The sequence below is a fragment of the Equus asinus genome, chromosome 16 (genome assembly GCF_041296235.1).
Source record: "Equus asinus isolate D_3611 breed Donkey chromosome 16, EquAss-T2T_v2, whole genome shotgun sequence".
Lineage (NCBI taxonomy): Eukaryota > Metazoa > Chordata > Mammalia > Perissodactyla > Equidae > Equus > Equus asinus.
Window position 1 is genome coordinate 15282548 of NC_091805.1, and position 13370 is coordinate 15295917.

Below are 13370 nucleotides of genomic sequence, written 5' to 3' on the forward strand. Positions count from 1 at the left end.
TAATTTTCTAAGTGACTTAGACATCCTTGGGGGCTTCTTATTTTCTCTACTCTCATGAGCCCTCTAAGGACTAACATGTTAAAAATTACAGTTATTCATTCCAGATGTTGGAGTTTTGGTTGCAAGTAGAATAGGAGTAGCTAAGTGGTGGTGGAGCTGGCGTTGTCTAGTGGAAAATATTCAGACAACACAGAAGGACCTGCCAAATCTCTTGCAACGTTTTATTTGTACTGATATGTGTTTGGCTCAATCAACTCTGCTTGAGGTTGTGGGGTTGATTGGAATGACCAGGCAAAAGAGGTCTGGGGATATTCCTCCTCATTCCACTATGATTCCTGAGTATTGAGCAGATTAAAGATACTGATTCTGCATTTAGGTAAGAGATCGAACAAAATATATACCATCGGTGAACATGTTAAGTATCTTGAGAAATTGCTTAATTCAGAAAGTGAGTGAGAAATCAGATTGGAGGGAAATTCAGAGTATTTGAATGAATACTTGCCTCTTAAATTACCACTATGTGATTTAAGAAAATCATTGATTCACTATTAAATCATATTTATTTAATTTCATCTTCTGCCTTGGAAAAAAAAATTCAAGTCTTGTTTATTTTTGTACTTTGTGAAGATTCCTTGCCTGCCCTAAGAAGATGCTCCTATTTTATTTCAGGGGCAACTGCTCAGCTTGCCTCTCCGTCTCTCTTCGACCTCCTAATAGCAACCAACTTTTGATCCATCATTGTATCCCCTGCAGAATTAGGTTGTCAGTCTAGAAGCTGACAAGTATCAGTAAAGCTGTTAGCAATTTTGATCGTGTCTGTATTCCCGTTTTAAAGTAAAAGACATTTCATACACTCCATTCGCTGTTGGAACATGTTGTCACCCAATTTTCGTCTGGTTTCTAAAGTTGCCTTAGACTTTTCAACCATGAGAGAGGCGGGCGGATGTCACGAGGTGGTGTGGAGGTGCTCAGCTTGGAGAGAAAACCACCACCCGAGAGTCCTCCAGTTTGTCCTTTGGTTTCTGTTACATAAGAGACAAAATGGAGAGGGAAGGAAACCGTGCATTGTCAGTCCAAACCTGAAGCTGCCAAGGTGATGCTTTTATCACTCTAAAATGACTTTAGTTTTTCTGATACAGGGCAATTATTCTGTGTAACAAAATGAAACTGCAGAAAATTTTCTTTGCGTACAGTTTTCTTGAAATATTGGGTAGCAAATCACAGACATCTTTTTGGAGTCTCTAGGAAATCTGGACTCAAGAAGAAAAGAACAGTTCGGAAAACAATTTTATAAATTCAATTTATTAACAAAAGTCTTCCAGCAGAGGCAGCAAGACAACTGGAAAGACTCTGGAGTCAGACAAGTCTCGGTTTAAATCCTGGATCTGCTGCTTACTCACCTTGTAAACCCGGCCAGATTATTTCACTCCGGGAACATCAGTGTCCTCCTCTGAAAAATGATGAAATGAATACATATCTTTCAGAATTATTATGAAAAATCAATGTATGCAAATTTAGACCAGAGAAAGCCTCTCAATAATAAGAAATTATTTACAAATACAATACGAAAGTTGTTACTATATGGGTTGAATTTGCACTGTGAAGCATACTAGCCGCATAAAGCAAAAGATTAATGCTACACAGCCTAAAATGTGGATTTCTCCCTGTTGCCATAGCTATAAGTAATAATACTGACCACTGTCCTTTATCTTGTTCTTACTCTGCACTAGGTGTTGTAAAAACATTATGTCATTTGATTTTCACAGCTATCCTATAGGGTAGTTCATGTGATTCCAAACAAAAAATATAGCTAACAATAAAATTTTAAAAATAATTTGCTTTGTCATTGTACAGATCTAGCCACTGGATTTTTATAAAAACAAGTTAGACTAAACAGAATCGCCTCACAGACCTTAGAAATTGTAGTTTTAGTTAAGTGGGAAAAGCTCCAGGAAAAATAGAGTTGCAAATACAATCTGAGTGTTTTATTTATTCATTTTTTAAACAGGTGTATGTTTGAAAAGAAAAATCCTGGGACTTACCCACCAAGTTTGCTAGGACTGTGAACAAGGAGTTGAATGGTGTTAGTGAACTCGGTGAGGAAGCCAGAAGCTGCTTCCAGCTGCTCGTCACCAAGCACAGTTGCTTGAAGTAGGTTCTTAATACCTATCTAATAGGCACTTAACAATGCTTATTGAATGAAATTTTGTTGAGTGAATAAATTAGTTTTTGATATGGAAAAATATATCTCTTTGAACCTCAAAATAATTTTTTTCCATTGATAATTGTAAAGTTCTCAAAAACTTTTTAAGTAGTTAAATTTTAATGCTATTTTGAGTTTTTCCAAATGAACGCTGAATTTTGTCATTTTAAAAAAAATTTGAAAATCTTTTTTAAATGTGAGAAAATGCATACATAAGAAAATTTCATCTTTAAACCTTATATATAAGTATATAAAAGTCTGTAATTTATAAAACTAGTTTCTGTAATTTATAAAACTAGCTATAGCATGAGTACCCAGAGGAAATGATAAAATTTGAAACCTTCCAGTGAGCTTGAATTTTGAAAATAATTCAGTTTTTATGTTTTCTGTTGATGCTTTCTGGACTATAGACAGAGTCAAATAAAAGGGATAATAAAAACAGCTAATATATTATAGTGCATAACGTATTAAACCCTGGTAGGTGCCTTATATACATTATTTTTCTTAATCCTCACAACAACCCTGCCAGGCAAGTATTGCTATCCTTCCCATTTTACAGATGAGAAAACTGAGGCATGAATGTAAAATGACTTGCCCAAGGTCCCCCCTGCCGGCAAGTGGCAGAAACAGATTTACAGCACTGGTCTCCACATTCCGCTGTTCTGCTTGTCTGCTGGGCCCAGAGCTCAGCCTGAGCCTGGTGGGCTCCACTCCTGCGGGAACTGGTCCTCAGGGCGTGCAGAGATGGGGTCATTGATAATACAGTCGTTGAGCCCAACCAGTAAATAACTCGTTCCCCCTCAGTATCCAAAATTATTTACTCTGGCAAAAGGAATATCCACATACCTTCTCAAGCAAATTAGATACGGAACTCTGGGTTAAAAAAATGGATGTATGCAAAAAACAAAAGCTCCATTTTGAAACTGAAATGGATTTTATTTTTGGAGCTGTTACAGAGTGAAGCTGAATACTGATGAATCTCATAAACTGTGAAGTGTTTTTCCTGATTTAACATTATTGCTCAGTCTGGGAGTTCTCAAGAAATACAACTGTTTGGTTATTTTCCCCTTGTGTCAGTAGACCGAACTATGGTGCAGGCGTGGTTTGGAATGTGTGATAGGACCTGAAAACCCTTCACGAGGCATTGTTCTCCCAGGTTAATTAATGCAAAATTTCAATTCCATTTGCCTCATTCCAAATGGATCTTGTGTAAGAACAAGGAAATTTAACTGCAAAAAATGATTTTTAATGCAATGTTCGGTTGAGATTTTCTTTATACAAAAGCAAACATTAAAATTAAAAGGACTACATAATCGTGGTAATACAGGGATTTCTCTCCTCACTACATTCACAATGTCTTTCTTTATACCACATTACCCTCTATTCTATCACATATTTCAAATAAAAAACGATAATGGGGTAGTAAGGAGAGGAAATTCTACTTCTTGGCAATGTGAGAAAGATGAGTTTTGAAAAGCCCAAGTAAATTAGTTAGATGTCTGTTCACATACATCAAAATACACTTTTCTCTAAACATATTCGATTAGTTGAACTCAATTGCCTTATCTTGTGTCTTTGCAACTTTATCTTTATAATAATGTGAATGAAGTTAATAATCTTATGTCTTTCCTGTAGTAGTGCACAAGAAAGCCAAAACCAAGAAGAATAACCAAAAGAATGTACAGTATTTTGATATCTATGCTGTCAAAAATGGCACCTTTGTTTATTTGGCCATCTGATCCTCAGAAAGAACTAAATGGATTTACAAACTTTCCAAAACAAGCACAAACCAAAAAAAAAAAAAAACACACACAAAAAACAAATTCCCGCTCAGACTTAGTGAAAGCATGAGACTTCCAGACTAATAGGTTATTGTTTTGGAAATTTATGTTTCTAGAAAGGGGAGGGGGGCAAAATGCAAACACCATCTCAACCATAGCTAATGAGAAACAGTTGGTGAATGAGCTGGTTTTGGCAAAAAGAAGTGAGTTGCAACACTTGAAGTGACTGGTGTAGAACTCAGAAAGACGTCCAAGGAAGTAAATATTTCTTTGCTTGATGGGCAATTTACTTTAGCCAGACAATTGTATGAAGTATGGTAGTATCCAGAAGGTTATTCTCTGTTCTTTTTTTTTTTTGAGGAAGATTAGCCATGAGCTAACTGCTGCCAATCCTCCTCTTTTTGCTGAGGAAGACTGGCCCTGAGCTAACATCCGTGCCCATCTTCCTCCACTTTATATGTGGGATGCATACCACATCATGGCTTGACAAGCGGTGCCATGTCTGCCCCTGGGATCCGAACTGACGAACCCCGGGCTGCCGAAGCTGAACGTGCGCACTTAACCGCTGTACCGCCAGGTCAGCCCCCAGAAGGTTATTCTCTTTGCGATAGCAGATAGCCAGCCTTTTAATGCAACAGTGTTCTCTGATAAAGAAACAGAAAATGAAAACTAAACGAACAGAAATCCTTGGTGCTCAAAAGATGTTGACTCTCTAAGCAATATTTTTTTCCGAGGAGTGGCCTACCCGATTAGCTACAATTATTTAACGTTTTAATAATTCAACTCATTTCACTGAAATATGATAATACTCAGTGCTGGCAAGAGGGAGGGGAAGAGGCTCATGGAGAAATAAATTGTTGAAACCTTTCTGGGGGGCAATTTGTTAATACTATCAAAAGCCTTAATGGTGCACCCATTTGGGCCCAGCAATTTCACTTTTAGGGAATTATTCAAAAGAAATAGTCAGATACTCAGAAAAAAGTGTCAACTATGTGTTAACTAACAAAGAAATAGTTTTTTTAAAAAAGTGCATCTATTCAGAAGAATTTTATGCAGCCAGGTTCTGAAAAATGTTTCTTGACACAAGAAATAATTATAATGTTTTAATATGTTGCCAAGGGAAGGAAAAAAAGACCAAAATAAGTACATAGAGTAGATACCACTTAGATAAAAATAAAACGAATATATTTCTGGCTGGGGTGGGGGTGAGGGGTGGGCGGCACTTGATAGAATGTAAACCACAGTAGGAAAAGAAAATATTAATTTGAAAATGACTTGAGATTGTCTTTACCCGTGATGTGATATAAACTATGTGCTGGAGTTGGGAGCCTGTGCGCAACAGCAGAAACTTCTGAGTTGACTTAAAGATATGAATATATCTGTGTGCTTATTAGCTATGGATTCATATTTGGAGTGGCCCAAACCTAGATAATGTTTGAGAAATACGTTTGTACCAGATAATGGATTATATTAATTTAGAACACTTTTATATATGAAAACTCTCAAATGATTAATTACCAGAGGTATTAAGACATTACCAAGATTTCTTTTCCATTGTGGGATTTTGTCCTCTATAAATAATGTCACCAAGGCTGTGCATTATATACCTTCTTTGGCTGTGTATTTATTGCTGCTGGCCATCATCTTGTCAGCCGCTTTGGTTTAGGGTACCTGCCACCTCTTTAAAGTCACATTCTTAAAATCACACGTGTCACAAGCTGTCTGGTACTGAAATAGACTTATGGGGTGCCAATTTTGGTTTTTAAAAATTGGCTTGGATATGGAATCATGATGGCATGAAGGGTCTCCCCGGCCAGTAGGTAAACAAAGATGTGGGCTGCCCTGATTGATGTCAGCATTCAGAATTGTGGCAGGCACTTACCATGCTCTCTCTGGAGACAGTTGCTTTTCTGCTCCAGTGCCTGCTCTGCATGCTCCACATAAAAGCAGTGGCAGAATCAGCGTTGGTGGTGGCAGCCAGAGAACCAGAAACGAAATGGCTGTGCAGTGAGCAAGAAAGCATATTTTGTTTTACAAACTTTCGTGTAAAACTTGTCAGGTAGCTTGCGGCCTCTATTGACTTGTTCTAAGATCTCTGCTTCTGTCTTTTCCTGATGTATTGAAAGTTCTCGCACTTCAGTGCATTTATATCAGTGTGTCTATTTATAAAGAGGTATTTTACTTTGAAGCAATCTCAAATTTACAGAAAAATTGTGAGAAGAGTGCCAAGAATTTTTTTGCCTCAATTACTTGAGAGCAAATTGTGTTCAAGAGGCCCAATCACCCTTGGATGCCTTAATGTATTTCCCATTCCTGCGGACATTCTCCAAATGGACCACAATAAGCCATAAAAATTAGGAAATTAACACTGATACATTACTACCATCTAACCCTCAAACACCAGGGACATTTCATGAATTATCTTGAAAATGTCCTTTGTAGCAAAAGGATCCAGGTCCAAATCCCATGTTACATGTGATTGTCACCTGGGCCTCTCTGGTCTCCTTCAATCTTTCCTCCCTATTTCCTTGATTTTCATGACCTTGAAGATTATAGGGCAGTTATTTTGTGGAATGTCTTCAGTGTATGCTTTTTTGTGTTTTGTCTTCCATTGGTTAGATTCAGTTTGGGTGTCTCTGGCAGAAATAGAAGTGGTGCAGAGTTCTTCTCATTGTACCCCATCATGATTTCTATCAGTCCCATTATTGATGATGTTTACTCTGATCATTTGTTTAAGGTGGTGTCTGTCAGCTTAACTTTGTAATTAATAAATGTTTTGTAAAGAGGTACTTTGAGACTAACTATACAACCCATTCCTTATCAAACTTTCTCTCTTCTTTCCTTCCTTTCCTTCTTTCCTTTCTTTCTTTCTCTCTTCTTTCTTTTTCTTTTTTTCTTCTTTTCCTTCTTCTTTCCTATCTATTCCTCCCTTCCTATTTATCTATCATCCATCTATCTATCTGTCTGTCTATCTGTCTATCTATCTATCTATCCTCTAAATCTCAGTCAGGACTTATGAATTCCTATTTTATTCAGAGATTTATAATCCATTTCTATCATTATTTATTTTGAAGTTCAAACAATCTCTGCATTTGATTAAGGGAATATCCTTCAAGCTGGCTTCTATGTCCTTTTGTCATGCACCCAAAAACTTTGAACTCATTCTTACTTTTTGGCACAAGAAGAGGTTCCAGGTTCATCTTGTTCTTTCCCTGCCTCAGCCCTGGAATCATTCATTTCTCCAAGGACCAATGATTCTTCCTCTTAGACAATGGTATTTGTTTACCTTGCTCAGCCCACCTAGAAGCTTTTGGATTAAATTGTTCAGAAAGGGATGAGAAAGGAAGAAAAGAAGAAGAGAAAGAAGAAAAGTTGGTTTATAAAATTTGCTTTACAAGTGGTGCCCGTAGGGCAGAAATTGTAAAATGAGAAAGATGTTGTCAGATTATCTTAAGGAACGAGCTCAGTAATGGAGTGGGATGAGCACTGGTCAGTCAATAAAGCAAAGAAATGCTGAAAAGAACATCAAGTCTAAAAAGCTGTCAAGGGGCATTCTGTCTCGGGACCACTGTGACTTTTTTATTAGATGAGGCAGAAAACCAAATGTACAAGTTTTCAGGATGGTGGCCCAGGAATAAGGATTTGGTGGACAGTTTCATAGCAAGTTAAGAAGAATAATGTCTCAAATATATTGTGTGCTTACTATGTGTTAGACACGTAAGTTACGTGATTCAGCAATTTTCTTGATAGGCGGGCATTATTTTACCCATTCTACAAAACAGGAAACTGAGGTTTGTAGAGGTTCATCAGCTCGCTAATGATCAACATGGTTTGGGCCAGGACTCTAATCCAAGACTGACTACCTTCCATAATCATTTTTTATTTTATTGACCGTGATTATACCTGTTAATTTAGAAGGAAAAGTGATAAAGATAATTTACAGATTTCTATTTGACCTTGACATGGATTTGTGTACAGGTGTGTCTGAGGTTCTTAACTCTTTCAACAAAGTCGTTCTGGGAAAAACAGGTTCAGAAGGTGCTGGAAAACTTCCTAGTCCTTACCTTAGCTCTTCTGTTAGGGAAAAAAAGAACCTGAGAAGGAGGGTATAGAGAGTTACATATCAACTGCAAGGAGAGAATGATCCAGAAAGACAGCAGGCAGGAGTGGGACCCAGGAAATGAAGTTTTTTTTAAACTGGTCCCTTAGAGCAACAAATCTGTATGTGGAGGATAGTCATCCCCACCATGGAAGCTGTAGAAAGAGCTAAGAAGTATTTGTATCATCTCCTCGCTTCAGTTTCACAGATCCCCCTTTAACTTCTGTTGGGCAGGAGCCAAGCGAGGTCATGACAATTTCAACTAGTGTTTATGTCTGCGGTTAGGTGATGGTTCCAGCGGCATTGAGAATCGGCCATTTTGTCAGTGTTCTCTCTACATTTGCATTGAAGCTGAGTATGAAATTATTCTGGGGACGTGTATGTCATATAAGATCATGGACTCCCTGCCAGTTGTTTGGCCACCAGCATCACAATGGGGAAAACATCCTTTGATTTCCAGGATCTTGCTATAGTCTGGTGTTCGCATTTGTTGTTGTAATTATTCAATTGGTATGCTTTAATCCTGCTAAAATAAATAGGATATAGCTTTGGTTTTATAATTTCCCTCATATGAGTAACAGTAACCAAAACATGATTTATGCAAAAAGCAATTTATAGCTCTCTTCCCCCAGTCATTAAGAATGAAGACATTGTAAATAAAAATATGAGCCTTGTCCAGAGATATAAAATGAATTCCACCAGGCAGCCTAGCCCACAAATTTACAAAATGCTGTAGGGTGTTATAGAATGTGTGGAAGGTCAGCATGAATTTGGCCTGGGGGGGGGGTGGGGGTAGGGGGGCAAAATCTAGTGGCAGGTACTCAAGGTCCCTTTCCATTTGCTGTGTTCACTCAAGCAATTTTTATTTCTGTTGATGTAATGTTACTTGGTGTGTACATTTTTTTTTCTTTTTTCTATGAGGCACTCCTTGCTTTTTAACACCAGCTGGTAAATTTTCACTCTATGCCCTGGTAGGTGAGCAATAAACAGCACTGCACATGTTGTGAAGGAATTGGTGGAGGAATTGAGGCTTGTCTGTACAAAGCGATGTGGAGAATTGAGCAATTAACTGATTTTTTTCAAGTTAGGGAAAAAGTTCAAATAGCCATCAAGTAAAACAAGCTAGAGCTATTAATTTGGAGAACTATTTTAGGTTTTCTGTAAATTGTAAAATTCTAATATGGTTATTGCTTCTGCCAGAGAGCTGTACCCTGCTATGAAGATGATTTAAATTTTATGACTGAGCTTCATATTGGCAATAAACTGTTGGGTCATTTAGCGTTAAACATAAAAACAAGTTACTCAGCTGCTTGAAGAAAATAGAATGACTGTATGTTGAAAATGGGTACTTACTAATAATTACGAAATATTCTAGAGGAGTGAGAGATAGGGCCACCATTTAATTTTTTAAAAATAAGATTGTGTTCACTTTTTTTTTGGTGAGGAAGTTTGGCCCTGAGCTAACATCTGTGGCAGTCTTCCTCCATTTTGTATGTGGGGTACCACCACAGGGTGCTTGATGAGCCATGGGTAGGTCTACACCTGGGATCTGAACCTGTGAACCTCTGGCTGCTGAAGCAGAGGGCGTGAACCTAACCATTACACCACCAGGCCAGCTCTCTTCACTTTTTGCTGTTTAGTTTAGCAAATTAATTTGTATCTTAGACAAAGGGATAGAATATTTAAAGAGTTAAGTTAAAATGTTGCAAGAATAGAAAGAATTTTAGCATATTTAATATTCCCTTTAAAGGATGAAAAACTATTAATATGGGGAAGAAATACTACACCATATGCAATTATGTTCTTAAGTGAATTATGGAGATTCTATTATTGTTGGTACTAATAATACATGGACATTGCTGCAGTTACTTTGGTTTAACTCTCAAATGTATGATCATACTGTAGTACCTATCACAGTGCTGTGCCCATATAGAAATTTACTGTTTCTTGAGCTTCAGTAAATATATATTAGAAATTCAGTAACTCTTTAGATAGCTTAATGTCAGTTAAAACCTGAAAATATATGCCAGAAGCTTGCTCACTGTCATAGGAAATTCACTTTTAAAGTGTTATTAACAAGTCTGAAATCTTAAAGTATTTTTAAGTATAAAGATAGAGGACTCACATTATATTAATGAATTAGAAGTTAATATGGGTCTTCAGAAATAAAAATATTTTAGAAATATTAAGACCACTCTTTCCAGAAAAGCAGAGTTTTTCAAGTACACAAATAGGATGTGGAAAAGGAAGAGTTTAAACTTTGAAAGCAAATATGATGGTATAATCGGAGAAAACATCTTAATGCACATCTTAATGTATGAGTATTGTGATTATTGGAGGAAAAATCTGCAGAAAAAGAAAAACCAGTAGGTGGTCCCCAGTGGTCAGAGAGTTCAGAGTGGAAACAGTACCCCGGACTTCAACTTAAATTGGTGGAGTCATTGCCTGGCTGTTTGTCCTGGCATTGCATTCTTTAGGATTCTCCAGTGGGCACGTTTGTTTGCTTGTGTGTCAATGACTAAGAGTTCAGTGTTGTATGGAAAAGAAAACAATAAGAGCAGCAACAGTTAAAGAACGCAATGTATTTCCATCAGTGTCCCCCAGCCTTTCAGGAAAGCTCCAGTCTGTTGCCCTGGGGAGAATTCTTTTGTCTCCTCTCTCCATGTTTTTCTTCAATTTCTAACCAACCAAACTGTTGTGGGCATTTCTCTTTTGCATAAAAAAAAAAAAAAAGAATGTAGACAATGTAGACAGTCACCCCTCCTTCTTAAGGCTTTAAACAAAATGAACAATAAAAGAATTATTGAAAAGGGGAGAAGAAAAGGAGAATGTAACAAGCCCACCCACCTTTCTTTATGAGGGATGGCACTTTTTAGAATTGACCCTTCTTTTTCCCTGAACAGAGACATTGAAAGAAGAAGGAAAGGAATCTATTGGAGTGTGAGATAACTAAGCTCACTGGTAATCTTTAGTCTTTACAATAAGCCTTTGCTGGTTTTGACTTGTGAAAGGCTGGAAAAAGCTAGTTTGAAGCAGAGGACGTTTAGGGATGTGCGCTTCACAGACATCTCTTAGTGATGCAAGGACTGACTGTAAACAGGATGAGCAGAATTTATTAAGACCAGGACAAGTATTAAGTAACTAAGCAGCTGTATGCACATTTTATTCTCCTTATGCGTACAAGGGACTTCATGTGCTTGCACGCAGTAGGCGAAGGGAACATCTTACGAGTGTTTGTTAAGCGTCAAGCCCTATGGTAGACTTTTTATTTAAATTATTTCGTCAACTCTAAAACGCCTATTAAATTATTAAAGAGTGTTACTTATTGAATGATCACAGGATTGTCGTGAGGATTAAATGAGATGAAACAGGTAGGAGCTGGTACATCAAATGCTCACGACAACCCTAGAAACCTCAACAAGGTTAAAGTGCCAATGTCGCACTGGTAGAAGGTGGGCCAGATCGTCTAATCCAGGACTGACCCCCAGCCCTCCCTCCTGCTGCCGCCCTGTGTGGCTGCAACACACTGCATTTGCCAGATCATGGTCTACGACGCACATGATCAGAGGAATGTCGGCCAGAAATTCCAAGCAAAAGTGTGTTATTGTTAAAAAAAAATCCAAGTAATAATTCATAGTTACTGGAGGAGGGTATTTTTATGCCTCTTCCACTCTCGAAGTACAATGTTTTGCAAACTGCTTAAGTTCCTCTTTGCAAGCTGAGCGCTGCAGGCAAGCTGTGTTTTTCCATTGACAAGGGCTTTCTAAATCCATACGTGGAGATTACATACATTTGAGGAAATCTGATATCCCCAAACTTTATGTAATGAAGTGAATCTGACACTTTTCTGAGAATTTTGTGTTCTCTTTTTTTTTAATTGCAGTAACATTGGATTATAACATTATATAGCTTTCAGATGTACATCATAATATATTTCGAATTCTGTGTAGATTACATCATGTTCACCACCCAAAAACTAATTATAGTCCATCCCCTCACATACGAGCCTAATCACCCCTTTTGCCCTTCCCCCTCCCCCCTTCCTCTGTGGTAACCACCAATCCAATCTCCATTGCTATGTGTTTGTCGTTATTTTCATCTTCTACTTATGAGTGAAATCACATGGCATTTGACTTTCTCCCTCTGACTAATTTCACTCACCGTAATACCCTCAAGGTCCATCCGTGTTGTCACAAATAGCTGGATTTCAGCATTTCTTATGGCTGAGCAGTAGTCCATCGTGTATGAATACCACATCTTCTTTATCCATTCGTCCCTTGATTCCAAGTCTTGGCTATTGTGTATAATGCTGCGATGAACATAGGGGTGCATGCATCTTTATGCTTTCGTGTTTTCAGGTTCTTTGGATATAGCCGGATCATATGGTAGATCTATTCTTAATTTTCTGAGGATACTACATACTGCTTTCCCTAGGGGCTGCACCAGTTTGTACTACCACCAGCAGTGTACAAGGGTTCCCTTCTCTCCACACCCTCTCCAACATTTGTTGTTTCCTGTCTTGTTAATTATAGCCATTCTGACCAGAGTGTTGCGATACCTCATTGTAGTTTTGATTTGCATTTCCCTGATAGCTAATGATGTTGAGAATCTTTTCATATGCCTGTTGGCCATCTGTACATCTTCTTTGGAGAAATCTCTGTTCAGATTTTTTGCCCATTTTGTAACTGGGTTGTTGGTTTTTATGTTGTTGAGCTGTATGAGTTCTTTGTATATTTTGTATATTAACCCCTTATCTGATACATGGTTTGCAAATATCTTCTCCCAGTTGTTAGGTTGTCTTTTTGTTTTGTTGATGGTTTCCTTTGCTGTGCAGAAGCTTTTTAGTTTGATGTAGTCCTATTTGTTCATTTTTTCTTTTGTTTCCCTTGCCCGGTCAGACATGGGACTTGAAAATATGCTGCTAAGACTGAAGTCAAAGAGTACTGCCTAACTGCTCATCAAGCCACACTGAGGCGGCGTCCCACATGCCACAACTAGAAGGACCCACAACTAAGAATGTACAACTATATACCGGGGGGCTTTGGGGAGAAAAAGGAAAAAATAAAATCTTAAAAAAAAAAAAAAAAAAAAAGAGTGCTGCCTATGTTTTCCTCTAGAAGGGTCACGGTTTCCGGTGTTACATTCAAGTCTTTAATACATTTTGAGTTGATTTTTGTGCATGGTGTAAGGGAATGGTCTACTTTCATTGTTTTGCATGTGGCTGTCCAGATTTCCCAACACCATTTATTGAAGAGACTCTCCTTTCTCTATTGTATGCTCTTGGCTC

The 13370-nt window shown here is 37.8% G+C and overlaps 1 long non-coding RNA gene across 1 annotated transcript; it reads left to right on the plus strand.

Moving 5' to 3' along the window:
- Positions 1-277: 277 nt before the first annotated feature.
- On the plus strand, positions 278-13154 carry LOC139040376 (uncharacterized). The gene is made up of 3 exons (XR_011494825.1): positions 278-376; positions 2009-2151; positions 12982-13154. It is a non-coding gene; the product is annotated as an uncharacterized lncRNA (long non-coding RNA).
- The last annotated feature ends 216 nt before the right edge of the window (positions 13155-13370 follow it).